Below are 16225 nucleotides of genomic sequence, written 5' to 3'. Positions count from 1 at the left end.
TACCTGAAATAGGTTTGGGAGCTTCTTCCCATGATTCTAGAGGAAGATGCTTCTCAGCACCAGAAATGCATGTATTTAGTGTCAGCCTAGAGGTGCTGCTATTCCAGGTTGTGTTCAAAGCAGGTTAAACTAAGTGCTTAATAGCTAGAAGATTACAGTTAAAATAAAGAAAAATCAATCATTCATTGATAATTTATTATGTTCCTTTTTATGTATAGTACTTATGCCAGATCTTAAGTCTTTGCCTTCACACAATTTAATAATCCAGCAAGGGAAAGAAGACATATACATAGCTGTGCAATGTTAGATAGGGTGTCCCAAAAGTCTCTGTGCTTTAACAGCTTTAATGAAATGGGAGAAGTAAGAGATGAATATTTTAAGCTATTAAAGTTCTTGCACTAAGATTTTTGGAACACTCTATATAATAAGTATGTAATGATAGATGCTATTACAAAGTATAAGAGCACAAGACAGGGATGAAATGCCATGTGAAATTGAAGGAGGAAAAATAATTTCCAGTTGAGGACTTGAGTTGTCTTGAAGAATAAGTAGAATTTCAATTGCTGAAATTTATATTGTGCTTTCGAGTCTGCAAAATGCTTTACAGACATTATCTCATTTGATCTTCACAACATTTCCAGGTAGGTATTGTAGGTATTATTATTCTGATTTTTTTTAATGAGGAAACTGACATCAGAGAAGATAAGTGACTCATTCATCATTACACTGCTACTAAGTGTAAGAGGCAAGATTTCAAAACAAAGTGTGATATCTTTCTATGTAGAAATACAAGAAGCCATTATAAGAACCGCTACATTGTCTTAGTCAATCTGAGCAAAACTAGAAATGACATTTTCAGCAAAAGCTTTTCCAGAGTCTATTCAAGAACCGATAGTAGTAATCCAGATAAAAGATATTCATACATATATTGGGAATGATATAGTTGAGATGTGAATGCAGAGGGCAGCAAAGTATTCACCACAATGAAGAACTCTAAAGATTCCTGTTTTGGGTAAAAGAGTAAGGGGAGGAGCTGTAAATAGAGAAAGCAGATGGCTATAAGGAAGAGGCAGCAGGGTCCATCATGACAGAGATGGAACAAGAGAAATAAGGTAAGAATCTTTGCCTTTATCACGTTTGGGTATAAAATGCCCATTGGACAAAATCAGAAGTCCTCCTTTCCAATTCAAGAAGAAGTGTTTACAGTGAATAGATTCATAGAACCATGAACTCAGGGCTAGACAGAACCCAAAGGTCATTTAGTCCTATCCATTTCTAAGAACCTATTTTACAACATTCTTCAATGAATTGTCAGCTTATCTTGAAGGTATCTGATTAGAGTGAACTCATTGTTTCCCAACTGCTTATTCTGCTTTGAGATAACTCTGGTTGTTATGAAGTATTCATTTAGATTAAGTCTAAATTTACCTCCTTGCAGCTTTCACCCACAGGTCCTTCTGGGAACAAATCCCATCTCTCTTTTATCTTATCCAATACTTCTTAGCTATCAAATCCTCCTAAATCTATTCTTCCTGGGACTAAATAATCCCTTATACATTTTTTCATGACATAATCTCAAACAGCATAGTTGCTCTGTTCTAGACATACTCTAGTTTGTCAGCGTATTTCTAAAATGTGATGTTTAGAACTGAACATGGTGGTGGGTTGAAAACCACCATCATTCTGGACTCTTTCTTAATGGAGCCTAGGACAACTTTAGTTTTGACTGCTGGCTCATATTGAACCTAAAATCTAAAAAGACTCTGGTTACATAATTTAGGGCAAGTTTAAGTAATTTACGTTTATTCAAAAGACCCTACTGATAGAACATTCGTAGGGCTAAAAAAAACGAAAACCTTCCTCCTTTCTATCTAACAGCAAAAATAGTGTCAGGAATGGATAAAGCACCAAGATTATCTGAGTCCAAGCCTCTTTTTAGTGGGGAATCTAATAAAAGTCACTTTCCCCCTTTATGCTTATTTTCCTATTTATAAAATGGTAATAATAATTATGATAATAATAATAACAATACTTGTACTACTGCGTATCCCCAGTGTTTAGCAGAATGGAATGTCTGGCATATAAGTAGTACTTAATGCTTATAGATTGATTTAATTCTCACAATAATAATGGAAAGTGATTTTTGCAGAAGGGTAACTGTTAAAAGTCAATGAATAGAGTTATGTGTGTGGGAATGCAGTTATGCCAGTGGGAATTAACATGGACACTTGCTCTCTGTAGATGGATTGATTGTACATTTGCCTTTTCTCTTCTCATCTTTAATGATGATGTTGTCAAATGCGCTAGAGGATGGTCAATTTTTTTGTAAGTATGTCTCCCCCCCCATTCAACAAACTGCCAGAGGTCTACCATATCTAATTTTGGTAAACTTCTATTCAGGTCCTTACTTTCTGTTGTTGTTTTTTTTTTTTTTAAATTTGATTTGTTTAGATCTGACATGGCTTCATTGAGGGCCCCTATTACTATAGTTTGCTTCCTGTATCGTAAATAATTTTTCTTTTCCTTTACCCCTGATTGGATGTCCAGTAGACTGCTGCTTTCCCAAGCCAACATCAGCTAGCTGGAAGAATATACAATTACAGATTAAGTAAATTATAGTCTAAATATTGGTCTGAGAACCCTTTTGTAGTTATTCAGCTACTCTCCAATCAGAGGTAAAAGAAAAGAAAATAAAAATCTGATAGATTCTATTCCAAGACTGAATTCTGTAGTTTTTCAAATCTAAACCCTTCCTAAACTCTTTAGGATTGGTTTTAATCTGAGGCCCACAAGGAAGTCTCTTCCTACCCCAGCAGATTTATTTAGATGATTCCTGGGCTGTTTGTGTACACAAATCCTCACTGTCACTCCTGATTCTCTCTCACTTCAGTTCTTTGGTCAGACCAAAACTGGGTCCTCTGAAGTAAGCTCTCCTGAGAACAAATGAAAACCTAGGGAAAACTGTGCATTTGGTCTGAGTAATCAAGGCAAAGGTAATGTTGCCTCTGCTGGTCTGTTTTGTACTGGGGAACTTGGGCCTGAGTTGGGTCAACAGTACCCACAGGGCACACGGATTAAGTCAACGAAGTGATGGGAAGTGGAAAGATATCACATCCTTCCTATGAAGGTTCAGGGCACAAGGGGTTCAGTGATGGTCGTACTCTCAGAAGGCATCATGAAGAGCTGGACTGAGTCCCTTCTTTGGCCCTAACTTCCTGCTACTAAGTGAGTTGTTATCTAATGTAAAGAGAGGCTGTCTTCTGCCTTTTCTCCCCCAGCAAACTCTAATTTCCTATTGGAACATTTTCCCCTGTGGGTTTTTTGTTTTGTTTCATTTTATTTTGTTAACATCACTTTCCCAGATTACATGTCCAAATAAAGCTAGAGAAAGTATATACATTCCAGCAGCCTGCGGTGCACATTTTGTCCCTCAATACTACAATAAAAAAGCAGCTTTGTGGTTGGATTGGAAGATGTGTACATCCATCACTAGGGCAAAAGGTTTTGGAAAATCTTAAGTAGAAAACCCAAAAGAGTCAGCACTGTACTCCCACAGACAGTGAGGAGGTACTTACTTGGCATGCGGTCCCACACAGAATGAAGCAAACATATTCCCTGCCCTTTGAGAATTTATAATACTGGACTTTCAGGACACTTTTAAAGACTTCAAGGATCTGTGATTGTCTCTGAAGGTATTTCCTTCGTTGACATGACCACTACAACCCTGTAAATGCTTTCTTTAAGAGCTTTTATACCTGAGAAGCTGCCATACCCCCAAGGCCAACCTGGTGATGTGCATCCCCAAATAGAGACCCCCCCTCAGATGACAGAGATACATTCTGCCAATAAGCTTGGCTCAAAGCCTTTCCAGTTTTGTAGAAACTTCCAGGGTTTACACTCTACTTTGAGAACCTAGATTCACTACCATATCACCATGACAAACCTTAATAGAGGGTTTAGAACAAATGCTGAATGAATAATACATGAAAATAATACATGTTTCCATTATGTGCAATTATGAGGAAGATAACAGAGCAGGTAGGTGGCACAGTGGACAGAGTATCAACCATGGAGTCAGAAGGACCTGAGTTAAAATCTGACCTCGGACACTTAATACCGTGTGACCCTGGGCAAGTCACTTAACCCCAACAGCCTACAAAACAAAGAAAAACAAAACAAAAAAGACAAGAAAGACAGCATGGCAAAAATGGAAAGAGGTAGCCTCTAAGCCAGGAAGACATGGATTCAAGTCCTGTCTCTGACTTCTATTTGCTATGTGATTTTGGATGATTCTTTTAACTTCTTGATGCTCTAGGCAACTCTGTAAAAGTATAAGCTATAGAGAATCAGCATTGGTATAAGAGGTTTAATTACCTCTATATTAATCAACTCAGGACCAGTCTCTATGTCTTACAGACAAGCACAACAATAAAATGGATGAAGACAAAGGAGGCTGGGAATATGGTATCACAAAATCATATATCTAGAGTTGAAGGGATATCAAAATCCATATTCATCAATCTTCTCACTTTATTAATATGGAAAATAAAAGTGAAGAGGTTTCAATTATCTTCTCTAAGTCATATAAATAAGTAGTCTTTGTAAGCAGAATGTGAATCTGGGTTCTCTGAATTCAGAGTCAACGTTCTTTCTACTGTCCCATGTTATTTTTAGTCCATGTGAGGATCATATTGTCTCAACATATAAACCTTATTAATTTTTGACTTTTCTAGATTGAACTCCACCCCTACCTTCCATGGACCATGAGGGCACTAGGAATAACATACTATCACAGATTTAGAACTATAAGGAACATCAAAGATCAATGAATCCAAACCCCTCATTGAGTAGTCGAGAAGAATTTATTAAGAAACTACTATGTGTCAGGCAATGTGCGAAGCAAAGGGAAAACAAATGCAAGCAGAAAGAAAGATAATCCCTGCCCTCATGGAGTTTACACAATAAGTGGAGGAAAACAAAACATAGAAGAAAGCTGAAAAGTAAAACAGGTTAGAATTGAGACAGAGAAGGTATCCGTATGAAGGCATGATAGAGAAAGTCCAGAGATCCAGGAGGAGAATCTAGAGAGGAATTAAACACGTCTAGCCTGGGCATTTTCCCTAAAATGGAAGTTTTAAGAGGAATCAGTCAATCAAAGGAAGGGACAGGGTGTGGGGGTGGGAGTAGAATGTACTTCCAGTGTGAGAAGTCCTGGGGAAGAGTGAACTTCCAGACTGAAGCAGTAGAGAAAGTTGTGAGAATAAGGAGAAGGGACAAAGAGAAAGACAAATGATGAGGAATACAGAGATGAGAAATCTGTGGCTCCGTGTCTAATGACTTTCTAATGACCAGTAATAGGGGCAGTGGCCAGATTTGAACATAGATTTTACTGACTCTAAATTCAAGACTTTATATACTACACCACTTTCATTTATATAGACTAACCATTCTTTGAGCTCATGTGATAATGAGACATAATTACCTCAAATTCAATGTGTCCAAATTCCATCTTTACTCCAAAGTAGCAACATTCTCCTGACTCCTCACTCCGTCTTGGAAGAACACAAACATTCTTGAAAGTTTAAATCATCGTTCAGTCCTTACTATTGTTTATATTCATAGTTAATCTGCCATCAAGTTCTTTTGATAGTGGCTCAGTTGTGTCTTTCTCTCTGTGACCCCATTTAGGGTTTTCTTGGCAAAAACCCCCAAAACTCAAGTGGTTTGACATTTCCTTCTCCAGTTCATTTTACAGTGTAAACCAAGGAGCACAGGGTTAAGTGAATTTCCCAGGGTCACACAGTTAGTAAGGGTATGAGACTGGATTTGAACTCAGATCTTTCTGACTCCTGACCCAGGGCTCTATCTACTGGGCTACCAATCGGCCCTCTTTTTAATTATTCTTTCAAAATTCTCTCACATTCATTGATTTTCACTCCCTCTACTATAGGTTAAGCCTCAAAATAGAATTACTAACAGAGCTTTTAATCTGATCTCCTTGAACCTAGTCTCCATTTAAACTAAGTAAGTAGATATCCTTTTCATTTAGGAGTAGAAGTTGTCTTTTATATTTTAAATTGGAGGTTGTATACTACTTATAAAATTGTGCCATTTTTAGAAGGATGCACAAAAAAAAAATCTATCAAGCATAAACCTAGTAGAAATAGAACCAAAGCTAGAGGCTAAAATGGACAGTGTTGTGATGAACTAAGCATAAACATCTCCTCAGACACTTCCTGTCTGTGTAACACTAGACAAGTCACCAAATCTCTTAGCCTGTTTCCTTCTCTATCAAATGAGGATGTTGGACTTAATGGACTATAAGGTCCTTTCAAGATCTAAGTCCGTGGTCCTATGAGTGCACGTGAAAGATATGTATTTTTTAAATTCTTTGGAAGAATATGATTTTTTTAATGCCAAAGTTAACTGGGCAGCTAGGTAGCACAGTGGATAAAGTACCAGGCTTGGAGTCAGGAGGACTCTCCTTTCTGAGTTCAAATCCAGTCTCAGAAATATACTAGCTTTGTGACCCTGTGGAAGTCACTTAATCCTGTTTCCTTCATGAACTGGAGAACTCTAAGTCTCCAAATATACCACTCGAGTATTGTTTGTCAAGAAAACTCCAAATGGGGTCACAAAGAATCAGATGTGACTGGAAAAGCAACTGAACATCAACAGATAACTGGTAAATATCTGCCTCTAACTATATTGGGCAGGCTGATTCTATGGTCTTTGGACTTCTTTGATTTTCCCATCAATAATGACTTCCCTGCTCCCAGAAATTATTTTGTATTTACTTTGAATATACTTTGTATTTGTTATCTGTCTGTATGCTGTTTCCCTTCAGTCAAATGTAAGCTCTCAGAGGGCAAGGGTCATTACCCCTCTTTTTTTTTTATCCTAGTATAATGCCTGATAAAGTAGATGTTTAACAGATTTTTGTGGAATTGAATAAGAAGCCCATTATTTAATATCATTTACCTAACAGCTCTCAGATTTAAAATCATGTTTCATAATTAGCAAGAATATCAAGGCAATGGGTATATGTATGTGTGTGGGGGGGGTAATTGCTACTATGAAATATAAAAGTAATAAATGTACAAATCCAATGCTTTTTTTCTAACATCCTCAAGGATATTAGATGAGTTGTAGGGATATATGGAAAGTGTGCTTCGAAATTCTATCATATAACAACAAAGGGTAATAAACAATCTTCATTCACTTATGTCTTCTATCCACGACCTCGGCGCACTTGGGAAGAAGGGAGATACTGCAGTTTGCTTTCCAGCGGCCAATTCATATGGACAAATTTCATCTCAGTTTTTGTCTTATACTTTAAGCCTTGAGTAAAATTTGCACAGAATAGATGCAGGGTTTTTTTGTTTGTTTTGTTTTTATTTTCACCTTTTCTCTCTTGCAAATTGTAAGGGAGCTACAGTAGAAGCCCTACTGGTATTTACTTATGGCCCAACATACAAATAATATGGCTACCTAGAGAGGACTACACTGGGCAGGATGTCCCTTAATCTGAGACTATGTATGTACCCAATCTTCTGTACATCAGCAACATAAATACAAAGTCTCTTAACATGAGGATGGCAGGGGGGAAACCAAGAAATTATTTCCCTAACACCTACTTTATGTCCCTGACATCTACAATCCTGAGTGATTATGACCAAAGTTTAAATCCTTTTTGAAGGGAAGGAATTAGATAAGCATAACATTTCTTGACCTCTGGAGTGCATCTTTTAGGTTCCTGTATGTTTATTTTCATAATGGCTCTGGGAAGAGATATGTTGACAAAAATCAGTACCACGGACACATGAGTGAACTTATCTTGCAAGCTAAAAAGACAGCCTCATGATGGGTCCCACTGCAAAGGCTCACACATCACTCCAAACCTCTTTGGTCTGGCTATCGAGCTGGAAATCTCACAAGAGTGGGCTGGCAAAGGAGATTTCCAATACTTGCTGGATTTGGCTGGGCATAAGATACCACAATCCCAGTTCATTTTCTCCTGTGGTATTCCTATACTTCCGATTCCACATGAAACCATGAGGTGGAAGAGACTCAAAGAACAAAACAAAGATTATGAAAAAGAAAACAAAATGCCAGTGGGACCAAATGTTTCTGACCCTACAATGATCTGGTTTGATTGTTCTGGTCAATGTTCCCAGTTTCACTTAGATCAAACCAACCCACCCCAGTTTGTTCCTGACCCCTCACATCCTCCTCACCAAGATTTCAACACAAAGACACTTGGTACTATATAAATTTGTTGTTGTTTTCTCTGGTGCACATGAGGACCCCTGGCAGGCAGAAAGTGAACCTGCTTTTGGAACCAACAAACTTGGCAGATGAAGACCTTGAAAATGTGAAAATGAAGCCAGTGTGTTTTCTTCACTTCCATATGAAAAGCATACTCGCTGTCTCATTTGTTCCTGAAATATTAACTGTCCTACTGAAATGCAATTAAAAAAACCTTCAAGAGGTAACCCTGTGGTACTCACTCCCCCAGCAGCCAAAGATGCAGGTCCTGTAGCAACGAATATAGGTAAGGAAATGGAACACTAGAAACCGGCCCAGCAAGTCATCCCTTTAGAGTTATTTTCTCTCTTCTCAACTAGCAGTTTTTTTTCCTTCAAGCAGTACTAACTTCTTCATAGACATAGGAACAATGAAGTATTTGTACCACAATTGTCAAGGAAAAACGAGGTGAGATTGAATATAGGCAGGGTAGAATGCTGGGAAATGAGGTACCAAGCTGGGAGGCCTGCCAAGGCTAGCCACAGCCTTTTTGCTTTGGACCTGTTCAAGTTCAAAACTGCTTGACTGTTGCTCAGTGTGGGAAACCCATTTCTTGCAGCGAAAGATGGCCATTTACTCCTGCTAGCACCAGACAGGGTCTGTCCCTAAGCATTAACCCATATGTTGCCTCAACACATTTGTTCAGTATTTTGCAGAGGACTTCTGCCCCAGAATGAATGAATGGATGAAAAATCATTTGAGTACTTACTTTTGTGCTAAACATTAGGGAGACAAATATAAAAACGATCTCTGCTCTCAAGTAGTTTATATTCATGTGGGTGAAGATAACGTAAATAGGAATGGTGGTCAGGGGGAGATGTTTTGGTCTTGGAATTCACAGGGATTATAAATGGAACCATGGGGATAATTGGTCATCTCCAGGAATGTAGCACTGATTTGACTATTATTCCCAAAACAAGAGATGAAAATATAGGAGAGAGGGAGGGAGAAGGAAAGGTTAATTCTGCATGGAAGCGTGTTATTAGGATGTCAAGGGCAAAAGCATGGTATGGTTTGGGTCAGATCTAGTATAGTTAGATCTTGGAATAAAGTATGATGGAATTAATTTTATGGATGGTACTATGACCTCTTTTTGTTTTTAAGAGAATCTAGCAAGAAACAGCTTTCATTTCAAATCTGGCTTTTTTTGGATATTACCAAATCAACCCCCACAAGCGCAATAGTTATAACCACTGCCTGGAGAAGGAAGGTAATTGTATACCTTCTTTTGTAATGGATTCAATCACTTGCTCTTTCAGGGCCAAATGAAGAAATCAATATTTAAGTTCTTTAATAACTTGAATGAAGTACTTGTAAATATAGGCTTTTGTTTGTTTGTTTACAAAATATTCAGTCTAAAATATTTTCAACTCAAGATCTTAGATCAACCACTACCTGGCACCAGGGACCCTCACAATGCACCCTATTGGAAGACCTACTCTATGATGACTCCAACATATAAGCTTGGAGTGTAGGCCATGATTCATCTCGGCAGCCAAAGTACTTCCCTTATAATCCAATGCAGTGTTTTTTCTTCTATCCAATCGTTGTTTTTCCTTCATTTTACCCCAGCAACTGCCTCTATTCCATCAACAACTCTATTTCTCTTGGCACTAACTCAATCTCAGCTCTCAATTTTAATGTTATTTTCATTGTTGTTTTCTTAGTATAGATTTCCTAATAAAAGTCTACTCTGATTTAGTTATAACTTGCTTTCCTTATTCTGTTTAACGGCAACATTTGCCTGGAGCAAATCTTACAATATCCAGGATGGGAAAGCAAAGTAATGACTGGAGGAGAAAGAGAGGCAGCATGCAAACGATGAATGAACAAAAGCAGTGGGGCTAATATTAGGTTTAGGACAGAGAATCAAGACATTGGAAAGCAAAAAGAAGATGAAAACAACTTGGTCAGGATGGTTTCCCCATCTCACCTCGCTCTGTGACCAGCTAATGCTCTTATGACAGTCCTCTATTCAATGGAAACAAAGAAAGACTACCCTTAAAAAAAAGCAAATAAAACTCCCAGCTATTTGAGTTGTGGGTAGGAATTTTACCACCACCACCACTATCCATCCCATCAGTGACTAAGAATATTCTATCAGCTATAGATATACATGCCTACTTCTTCATCTCTCTCTCAAATTTTTATAAGAATGACTTAAGTATGCATTCTTACAACAGATCAAAGCTTCACAATCATAATTAGCTGAGTAGTACAAAGCATTGGGTGCTACTGTGTATTACTGATTAAACACAAGGAACATTGAACTTAGGAAAAAATGCAACCTTAAAGACTATACTCAAGGCTTCTCTGGAATCACAGACCTTTAGCATATGACCTCAGAGATCTTCTAGTTCCACTTGTACCTGAAATAGAATCCTTTCTACAATATCCCCAAAGAGAATTCATGAGAAGAGGAATTTGCATCCTCCCAAATTGTACCACTCCATTTTTAGATAGCCATATCTAGTTGTCCAACAGTCTTCCTTATATGCAACTGAATTTACCCCTTTGAATCTTCTATATTTTTCCCTAGTATTTCCCTCTAACTCTAAGCAATTAAACTGTAATAAAATTGTATGGGACAGAAAAATTCTGCTTGGTAGACCTTTAAATGCATGAAAACAACTAGCACTGCCACATCTTTCTCCTTCTTCCCTCCCTGAAATAGATCTACTTTTCAAAGGGCAAATATCACCAGGATAACCAGATTAGGTGATTATTTCAGTTATATAATATGAAAGTAACTCAAATAATTCCCTCATATCAAATTATTTGACAAAAATAAACTATATATGTATATACACACACCTAAAAAGGGGGGGTAGACCCAAAAATCTTCATTCAGTTTTAAGCCATTAAAGCTTAAAGCTAAAGAACTGTGAACTTTGCTGAATCAAACAGATTTTTTTTACCTGAAGCTATAAAATGTACTAAGGTTTTAGGCATATCTTCTGCCCATGATAAGCATTATGAGATGAATGGGAAACTAATTGGGAGGTGGTGTATTAATGATATAAAACACATAATAGAAGTTTCCATTCAAAAATATAACAACATATCCTATTTCACACTTGTTTATCAAAAGTTCAATAACCTACCTAAGAAATTATTTAAAATCAGTTACACATTAAAATCCTTTTTGTAATATGTTTCATTGAAGCTTTAACACATTTTCATTCCATTTAGAAATTACACAGTTCTCTGAAACAGCTTGTGGTTAAATAAAAAAAAAATCTGATTATGTTATAGCATTTGACAGATTAGAACTGAGAAAAGAACAAAAAAATGATAGACCAGGGTCCATGAGGCTTATCTCCATAACACCCTACCTGTTTTGGAAATAGAATGCTCTAACCAACAAAGGTCACACCAACCAACAGAACACAACTGAAGATATTAAGCTTCAAGCTACAGTTAACCTCACAATAAAGCCAAATTAGACATCAGAATCCCTTCAATATCCTGGTCTCTCTCTACTGTATATTTGATGGTTTGTTAATGTTCTTATTAAATGTGCCAGTCAGAATTGAAAATATTTCTGTAGACCACATGTTCTTAATCCAATTCAGGGAGTCTGGGCACTTGGATAGCAAAAAAATACATCTTTATTTTCACTAACCTCTAACTTAATTCAGTTTTTCCTTTAACTATGAATATAGGTAACAGAACATGGGAGTAGGGGTCCATAGTCTTCAGCAAACTGTTAAAGGAAGCCCATGACAGACGCACACAAAGTTAAAAGTCCTTTATCTAGATGATATCTAACCAGATCAGAATATAGTGGGATTATCATTTCCTCATTTCATCTTAATGAGGGAATTTTAATTTAATGCATTAAGATCACACTAGATGCATTTTGACTGATTTGTTATAATACTGATTTTAACAGAACTAAAGCCACCAGATATTTTTCAGATGATCTACTATTGTCTAGCTACATCTCTCGGATCTTTTATTTGTGAAATTGATTTTAAGCTAATACTGAAACTATTCCTAATCATTTTAATTTTATTATAATATGTTCAACATTTTAGCTTATTGAGATAGTTTTGTATCCTGGCTGTTACCCTGTGTTCGTTGTCAGTTCCAGTTTTGTGTAATCCACAAATATGATAAGCATTTCATCTAAGTCACTGATAGAACTTAGCTCTCCGAAAGGCCCAGAATGGATCTCTTGTATACTCCACTAGAGATGATTCTCAAGTGGAAATTGTCCCATGAACGATAACTTTTTATTGGATCATTCCAATACTTTGTAAATCCACCTAACTTGACTACTAAGAGGAAAGCACAGATCTATCTTCACTAAGTATTAATTTCTTATGCATATTAGCACAACTAGACATAAACATCAACAAGCACAGTGGATAGGGACTTCAAAGGCTTTTCTAAAATCCAAGTATATGGAATCTCCAGTACTTCCCTTATTTATCAGTCTAGTGACCTTGCCAACAAATGTAATAGCATTCATCTAGCATCCTTGTTGAAGTCATGTTTTTTCATCATTACTACCCATGGAAATGTTTACAAAGCATGCTTCTAATATGTTCTAGAATTTTTCCAGGAAACAGTCAAATTCGCTGACCGATCTTTTGAAAATTTCACTCTCTTCTGATATGAAAACTCACACAAAATACTATGGCACATGAACAATGGGGATAAGTATGTAATAATGCCCTAAGTATCAACATAATCAAAGGTACAAATCTGGGACATATTTGTTCACCAAAGATGACTATTAGCATCTTGGGGGAAGTTCTACACAGAGTACAAATAGAAAAGAGATTATCTTTTGATAGTGAACTTCTTCAAATAGTTTTATTTTAAATGGCATTGGGCTAAATGCATCAGACCTTCAAAACACAGTAGACCCTCCTCAATGAACTTTTTATTTTACCTATAGGCAAAATAGGTCTAACCAAACACACTGGAAAAAAAAAGTGGATGAAAAATATGTATTGTTCCAATTAGAAGATGTAATCAGGACAGGCACCTTCTGGGTTAGTTCATTACATAAACACATATATATGCAAGTTTGCATGTACACACACATAAAAATCCATATAAACATGAATAGATATTGCAAATGAATAATGCATTAGACCCACAACTGAATAAGAGGAAAATTATTAGGCAGGATAGAACTTTGATGAACCCCATGCTGCTTCTGTCACAATCCTATATTTCTGAACACTAAAATTCTCCCAGCAATACAAATGGTCATGAGCCACAGAACACCTCTATTACAGAAGAATTTAAATTGCAGGATACTCATGGATGCAGGGAAATATGAGTGCTGGGTTCAGCTAGGTTTTAGCATTTTTGTTATGATTGACAAACTCAAAAAGTAACATAAAAACATCATTAAGATTACATATGTACAGAAAAAGAAATGCACCAAACATGCCGCAAGAGGTAGAGATAACGGTCTGGTTAGCCCAATTGCTGGATTGATATCCATGACATAGTTTAGGGGGATAACCAAACAAAGAACAGGGGAATGCCTCCAGTGCATTGGCTGGAGCCTTTAAAGAAGATTTATAAAGCAATGAAGATGCGAATCATGCAGGTTAAGAGGAAGTGGAGAAAGTCATGATCTATTCTTTTGGAAAAATACAATGGTAAAAACATGGGTCCATTGAAGCATGGAAGCAGTTCTGCTTAAGTGAAAAAATTCTGAACTATTTCCATCATTTAGGGAGACCCAAGCTCAGAGAGGCAATTGAATATTTGATTAGATGTCACTGAAATCTATAAAATGCTTGATAATAGTGAAGTTTTATTGCTGCCAACTTCTAGAAGCCCTGAAGGTCCCATTAGGACATAATATTTCTTAGTAGGTATTTTTGCATTAATTTTTCAAGAGAATAGTTTCAAGGTATTCTATATATGTATATATATATATATATACATACATTATATGTGTGTATTGAAATTCATATATATATACATACACATATGCATGCATACATATGTGTGTATGTATGTGTGTGTGTGTATGTATGTTGAAAATCATCTGCCCCAAAGTTACTGGTCCAAATTTTTCTTCCTAGTATTAGTATAAAGGAGCTTTCCTAAACAAGTGATTTTTTTCTACGGAAAACGATATTAGAAGAAAGAAAGGTGCTGGGACACTGAGTGACTTGCAGAGGAATTCAGACAGTTCCTGTAAGAGCTGGTCTTCCAAGGCTGGGGTCTAACCAACACACCACAAGGTCTGCCCTGCCTGATTCGACAAACCCCAAAGTCCTATTGAGATTTGTGATCTTTTAAAAAAGCCCAAATCCCTTATTTTCCATTTGAAACCTAATTCTTTCTTGAGGCTTTAGGACCATTTAAACCCCAAATCAAAGTAAGACCCAGAGAGCAGCAAACCAAAATGAAGAGACACTCCCCTCAATCTGACTTGTCAAAACACACATGTGCATGCACACACACACACACACACACACACACACAAACTCCCCACTATGCATATTCTCTGGGATCTAAACCATGAAACTTGGCATAACTCAAGAGCAGACTAATCTTGGATTGACATTTAATCTGCCTTCTAAATGCACCAGGCTCTCATCTGAGTAACAACATCCTACAACATTTCTATAAAACGCTCACTAATACTGCTGTGTACCATAAGAGAAAGGAGATCAGATTGGGCTCTTTCCAAATCCAAATGGTATTCCAAGGCATTAATGGATATGGTTCAGGGCCTCATTCAATTCAACAACCATTATTAAGCACCTAAACCCCTCATCTGGGGGTTTCTGTGTTAAGTCTCAGGAGAATTAGAACCAGATCTTTCAAGGGGCAATTTTAAAGGAACAGCTCATCAAAAAGACAACCAGGAACTCAATCTAAAGCTTATTCAAACTATCCAAAACTTAAGTTGTTTTGTTTTTCACAATGGTACAGATTACTTTTCTTGGCTTAAAATAGCCCACCCTTAACAAAAAGTAAGTATATACAACAGGCTGGCTACAACAATGTGCTCTCAGGTACTTTGGGCAACTGAAGGCCTATGTAAATTCCATGTTATCAATAAAGCTTCCTTAATGTACAGCACTTTGCAGCATTTAAGCATTATAAAGAGACAATATGTCGTCATGGATAGAGAGCTACCCTTGGAGCCAAGAGCACATCAGTTCAATTCTCTGACACGTACTGATTCTGTGACCAGTTATTGTATGGGAAAGTTTCTCTCTGAGTAGGGGATTTTCTCACCGATACCAGTGAAAATACAAGTCTCATTTCTTCCTCCTTCATCAAACCTCTCCTCTTCCCCCTCAAAATAACTATAAAAATGCCAGTTTGTATTAATACCATCCTTCCCCTCTTAGAACTCTAATGGTGAAAGCTTAAAAATGAGCACAATCTATACTGAATGAAGCTAGGACTCCCAACACAAGGGTGAATTCATTGGGCCAGAGTGGAGACAAATCTGAGTTATTTGCTCCTTAGATCTTTTATGTTCTTCCATTATCAAGCATACACTGCCTGTATCATTTCCCCCAAAAGTAAATGGTTTTGAATGGTCTCAAAACCTTTCAAACAAGCGGTACTGTTACCCTGCACCATTGCCACGCTGTTTCTGTTAAGACAACTGAAGAGTTGCCTTTAAAGTCATTCTAGTGTTGTTCATTCACTGACCTTACAAACCAGCAACTATTTTTAAAACCTCTTTTTTTTCCCCTGCACATGACACGTAAGTGGATTCAGGTATCTTTTTGAAGCCTTCATTAGTCTGCAGGAGAAGAAGTAAGAAAGTACATATTGATGAGGTGATAGGATAAAAAAAAAGATTTTAATTTCCTAATCCAAAGCTATATAGATACTCAAATCTCTTTCCTCAAAGTAAATATATTCATATTATCAGTTAGATTCAGTTTGATATTAGACATTTCACCTTCACATA

At 36.9% G+C, this 16225-nt stretch overlaps 1 protein-coding gene across 1 annotated transcript in view; it reads right to left on the bottom strand.

Moving 5' to 3' along the window:
- Nucleotides 1-16225, bottom strand: part of C4H8orf34 (chromosome 4 C8orf34 homolog) — a 451431-nt gene that overhangs the window by 12619 nt on the left and 422587 nt on the right. Inside the window, exon 16 of the mRNA XM_072604790.1 lies at nucleotides 5483-16054. The gene's annotated coding sequence lies outside the window, so the exon portion shown is untranslated. The remainder of the gene's footprint in view (nucleotides 1-5482; nucleotides 16055-16225) is intronic.

Source organism: Notamacropus eugenii, chromosome 4 (assembly GCF_028372415.1).
Source record: "Notamacropus eugenii isolate mMacEug1 chromosome 4, mMacEug1.pri_v2, whole genome shotgun sequence".
Classification (NCBI taxonomy): Eukaryota; Metazoa; Chordata; class Mammalia; order Diprotodontia; family Macropodidae; genus Notamacropus; species Notamacropus eugenii.
The sequence above is the reverse complement of the archived record's forward strand: the minus strand, read 5'-3'. Positions and strand labels throughout refer to the sequence as shown.